Source organism: Zingiber officinale, chromosome 2A (genome assembly GCF_018446385.1).
Source record: "Zingiber officinale cultivar Zhangliang chromosome 2A, Zo_v1.1, whole genome shotgun sequence".
Lineage (NCBI taxonomy): Eukaryota > Viridiplantae > Streptophyta > Magnoliopsida > Zingiberales > Zingiberaceae > Zingiber > Zingiber officinale.
Window position 1 is genome coordinate 76467975 of NC_055988.1, and position 6000 is coordinate 76473974.

Sequence of the window (6000 nt, forward strand, 5' to 3'; positions counted from 1 at the left end):
AGAGACACCCATGAGGTGGAAAAGTGTGAAAAAATTGGGAGATTGCTAGAGGTTGTTGGCAGTGATAATAGTTCGATACTCATGACTATTATCCCGACTACGAGTTGTTCATTGTTTCCGGAGTTCACAACAACGTCGATTGAGGTATATCAAAACTCAACTCATTTCGTATATGTAATCTCTTATATGATTATGTTATGTCGGAATAAAATTCAACATTGGTATCAGAACTCTCATGCTTGCACCACTTATGATTTATACCTCGGGAGCCCTTACTCAACTCTGTAATGTAAGCATGACTTGAAGTAGACCCAACGTCCATGGCAAGAGGAATCCATTTGTGAAGACCAACGAAAAAGGATAGAAACGCAAGAAGAAACTTGATAAGAGTAATGTTCGATGCTTCGTATATGTTAAGCTTGGACATTTTGCACGCGAGTGTAGCGAGTGAAAGGTACATCCTTATTTTTTACATGGTGTGAGTTATGTGTCATCTAGTGTGATGTTCGCTAACTCTTCTCTTTTGTGGAGTATAGACTTAGGAGCCACAGACCATGTAGCTCATGGCAGGAGCGCATTTGTGGAGTTCCGTCGTTTGAGTCCTTATATGAAGAGGTTATATGTAGGGAATATATCATATGTGGTAGTGAGAGGAATTGGGACCTATAAGCTGTTGCTGCAAAGCAACCAAGTCCTATATCTTCATGGCGTCTTATATACTCCAAAGATTAGGCGGAATCTAGTATTTGTCTGATGTCTAGATCAGTTAGAATACTGTGTGATGTTAGACAACTCTGTAGTTTCTATTTGTTATGACAGCTCTTTAGTTTGTTCTGGTTTAGTCCATGAGGATCTTTATATACTAAATTTGATTTCGTTTGCTTATCCTTATTCTCCTATTGTCTATGTCTCTGATAGTGTAGTAGATTGTATGACATAGCAGACTTGGTAAAATAGGGCAAGAGAGGATGAGTAGGTTAGCAACAAGTGGCCTATTAGGCCTGTTAACGAAGGTTGAGTTGCCCTTATGTGAGTACTACCTAGTAGGCAAAGCAATAAAAACACTTTTTAGAAAAATAATGAGAGCTGGGACATAATTGTAGTTGGTTTATTCTGGCATTTGCGGGCCTATGAATGTAAGAGTTAGAAACAGAGTCACATATTTCATTACATTTATAAACAACAACACACGTTTCAGTTACGTCTACTTAATCTCGTACAAGTCTGAGGCACTAGAGTGCTTCAAGAGGTTTATTAATGAGGTTGAAAATCAGTTAGGATTGAGGGTAAAACTATAAGTACTCCGAGTTAATTTTGATGTGGTCAAACCAAGTTAAGTTAAGTCCTGTTGTGTTTGATGCCTTGTGTCTAAGTGTCCAGGAACTTAGGAGCACAAGAAGTCAGGCAGAAGACGCAGCGGGCGAGAAGGATGGCTCAGGAAGAGAGTCGATGGGATCGGTGCGTTCGAGGGATAAGAAGCTACGAAAGATTACACTGAGAGATGAGAAGGGCATGCACAGCATATCCGAGGGACGAAAAGCCGGGGAGGAGGTCTGCTCAAAGAGGAGGTCAGAGTTGTATTTGAGTGAGCTCAACTCAGGATGGTCGGAGCATCACTCAAGCAAGCAAGGAAGAGTTAACCAGTTTTTCATTAACTGGGTGAGCTGCCTTGTGGAAGGCGCCTCCAACAAGGTTGGAGGCACCCTCATGCATTTTTATGGAAGGCGCCTCCAACCTTGTTGGAGGCGCCCTCGAGCCTTTATGGAATGCACCCTCAAGCCTTTTGGAGGTGTCTTCAATAGTCGTTAGGCTGTCGTTAGAAGAAAATAAAGCTTTATCTCTAGGGGATAAAGTTTATGTCCTTGGAGGCGCCACCGAGCGATGAAAAGCAATGGCTAGTTCATCCCAAAAGGCTATAAAAAGCCCCATGATGTTAGGAATTAAACATAATTTGAACAACTTCTATAATTCATTCTTAGTCTTTTTTGAGCTTTCAAAGAGTGTAAGAGACTACTCCGCCTTCAATGAATGAGTCATTCTAGTGGAGCTTTTTCAACCGCTTTAAATTAACAACTATCTAAGTTATAACCAAGTAAAAAACTTAGTCTTCTTACTTTTTCATTAAGTTGTTATTTTTTTTTTGTTAATCACTTGCTTCTATTAATCTTGTATCCTTGCCAAGTTCCTAGAAAGAGATTTTGGCTAACTTCTTTTCAGGGCAATTCACCTCCCTCTTGTCGGCATATGCGGGCCTATAATTGGTATCAGAGCCCAACCGTCTCAGAAGGACTAACCGCCAACTGAAGCAACGAGACAATGGCTAGACCAAGTATCAACCTGCCAAAGTTTGAGAGGGAATTTGCTACATGGAAAAAGAAAATGGAGGTATTTTTTAAAATATATTTCAATTTATTATTAATAATTAAATATGATTTTGTAGCACCTAAAGATTAGCATGAAGCTGAAAAGGAAGAATACTTATGGGCCAAAAAGGAACAAGTCGACTTTGTAGCGAATGGATGAGCTGAATTCCACCTGCTGAATGTACTTCCAACCTAGGAAGTCAATATGGTTGAAGCCTACGAGGCAGCCAAAGAACTCTGAAAGAAGTTCCTAGAGTTGCACGAAGGAACCTCGAAGGTGAAGCTAGCGAAACGAGATATACTTCGGAATCAACTGACAAACCTACGGAAGGAAAAGGAAGAAATGATAGCACATCTACACGCAAGAATCAAGGAGTTGATCACCAGTCTGACAAACCTCAGAGAAACCATAACGAATCAAGACTCTCTCTCTCTCCGATACGTGCTCAACGCCTTTCCAAGAACACCAGAGTGGACATCAATCGTCGACTCCTACTATATTTCAAAGGACTGTTAATCCCATAGGTCGAAACTTATATTGGGTGCCCGAATTTTGCTTAGTTTAATTTAATTAATTTGTATACATGCTAAAATAAAAACTTAGTTTAATTTTATTATTATTAGGAAAATTAATTATTTCATATACCTACTATTCATTTTTTTCTATTTAAATATTTTTATTTAATAATGAAATTCATTTTCGGTTAGATTAAATTTTTTTGAGATTTTTTTTTTGTAATTATCCAATTTTTATGAATTTTTAAATAAACAATTTAAAATTCTTTTGGAGATTAATTTTAAAAAATTTGAATTTTCTAGAGATTACCATTATGTTTTGAACATTAAAAAAAATCAGCAATATTTTTAAAATTTAAAAAATATTTTTAAAGCATTTAAATTAAAAAAATTATTATATTATATTAAATTATTTATTTTGATCAAAATAAAAATATATATATTTTTTTAAAAAAACTCTAATCTAATTTTTTTCTATTCAACAATAAAAAAATCAGTATTTTTCCAAATTTAAAATTATTTTTCAAATTATTTTTAAAAAATGACATTTTAATCTCCAAATTTTGAATATTTAAAAAATAAATTTTTAAAAAATATTCTAACTTGTTTACTGATTCATTCAACCTTAGAATATTTTTTTTAAACTTTTCACTAATTACCCCTGTTTTTTTTTTATATGATCAAAGGGGGAGAGAGAATAAGTTAAGGGGAGGTAATTGCATGATTTTTGTAAAATTATGATTACACTTATTTCAAATTTGTTACTTGTAATAAATTACAAATTTTAATATTATTTTTTCCCTAACTTAACTTGAATTTATACACATCAAAAAGAAAGAGATTGTAAGTACCCCGGGTTGGCTTTGATGCGGTCAAATCAAGTCAAGTTAGGTCCTGTTGTATTTGATGTCTTGTGTTTAAGTATACAGGAAGTTAGGAGCACAAAAAATCAGGTGAAAGACTCAGCGGACGAGAAGGATGGCATAGGAAGAAAGTCGACGGGCTCGGTGAGTCCGAGGGATGAGAAGTTGCACAAGAGTACACCGACGGACGAGAAGAACAAGCGCGACATATCTGAGGGACAAGAAGCCAGGGAGGAAGTCTGCTCAAGGAAGAAGTCAGAATTGGGTTCGGGTGAGCTCAACTCCGGATGACCGGAGCATCACCCTAGCAAGCGAGGAAGAGTTAGCCAATTTTGATGGTTAACTGAGTGAGCTGCCTTGTGGAAGGCGCCTCCAACCTTGTTGGAGGCGCCCTCAAGCCTTCATGGAAGGCACCGTCAAGCCTTTTGGAGGCGCCTTCAATAGCTGTTAGGATGTCGTTGGAAGAAAATAAAGCTTTATCTCTAGAGGATAAAGTTTATCTTCTTGGAGACGCCTTGAACCTCCTTGGAGGTGCCTCTGAACAACGAAAAGCAACGGATAGTCCATCCTAGGAGGTTATAAAAAATCCCCTGATGCTAGAAATTAAACGCAACTTGAACAATAAATTATGTAATTCATTCCTAGTCTTTTTCTGAGCTTTTAAAGAGTGTAAGAGGTTACTCCGTTTTCAACGAAGGAGTCATTCTAGTGGAACTTTTTTAATCTCCTTGGATTAACAACCACCTAGGTTGTAACTAAGTAACAAACTTAGCCTTCTTACTTTTTCATTAAGTTGTTATTTTTTATGTTAATCAACTTCTTCTATTAATCTTGTATCCTTGTCAAGTTTCTACCAAGAGATTTTAGCTAACTTCTTTTCAGGGCAATCCAACTCTCCTCTTCCTGGCCTTTGTGGATCTACAAAAACTCTTAGAACTAATCGAGGGCGTGAGTATCTATTTAGTTCTTTGAGTGAGGCATTACAAGACAGTTGACTATTCCTGCTACTCTATAGTAAAATGGAGCCGTCGAGAGAAGGAATAGGACTATGATCCTGTCTGAAATCTGAGTCAGACAAACCGTCGGGTGAGGTGGATGGAATGTTGACCGAATCGTGATGTCCCAAAGGGGGGTATACTAAGATGTCTTTTATGTTGACTAAGTCATCAGAAGTCCTCTGGTCAACGCTACCTGCAACCAGCGACCGAGTCGCCCCGGTCACTAGTACCCCGATGCTCGAGGGTGCCCTCGGGTGGATCAGTGAGCTGGTCGGGATGGTCGAGTTGTCATGACCTAGAAGAGTAGATGACTCTGAACAGGCTGGAGAGATGGATCTGACGATGTGAAGCTAGACGCGATGGCACAAAACAGGATATGACCTCATCACACAGACCGGGATATGACATTGGTGCGCAGACTGGGATAGGATATCAACACGCGGGTCGAGATATGATAACGACACACAGACTGGGATATAATAACAGCACGTAGGCCAAGACGATGTGAAGACTGGAAAATAATCTTGACTCAAACCCAGAAACACAAATCAATTCGAAGGCAGGAACACAACAATGGAACACAAGTTAGAGGCATACGACGACGAGGAATCTACACCGTATAAATGTCGGATTCTCAAAGATAGCGACCACCATCCATAATGCGAAGGCGGTAGTGGTTGCGGTGTGAAGGCCACGGTTGTGGTGGGCAACCGCAACACCCCTAGGCGCTGGAGCAAGTTGGGATGACCGGCTATGGCGCTGAGGGATGGCTGTCATAGGGCGGTGGATCGGGAGAGATGCTCAGGAGAGGGAGAGGCGCTTCAGCATGAAGACAGTGAGGGGAGTGACGCTGAGGGAGAAGAGGGTTGTTGCTTGTGTGAGGGAAGACAACGACAAGGTGCGTCCTGGTGGTCGGATGCGATGGTAGCCGTTGGATGCGGCGATGGCCTCCGGGGAAAGAGAGGGAGAGGAGAGAGGAGGTCCTGTCACGAAGACAGCAGGCCTCAACGGCGAACGACGTTCGAGGTGGCGTTCTCAAGAGCGAGGCGGCGGTGTCTCGCGGGAGATAGACAGAGGTTGCATCGGTGTCGTCGGGACGAAGAGGAAGAGGAAAGGGGCTGGTTGCGAAGGCGTCGGCGCATAGAAAGGGAGACGACTATGTGTGCTCGGCGACAGTGGAGGTGCGAATTCGGCATCATTGTCGTGGGGAAGGAAGGAGACGACTCGGAGGTGGTCGTCGCCAGTGGCAGTCGCTCGAGG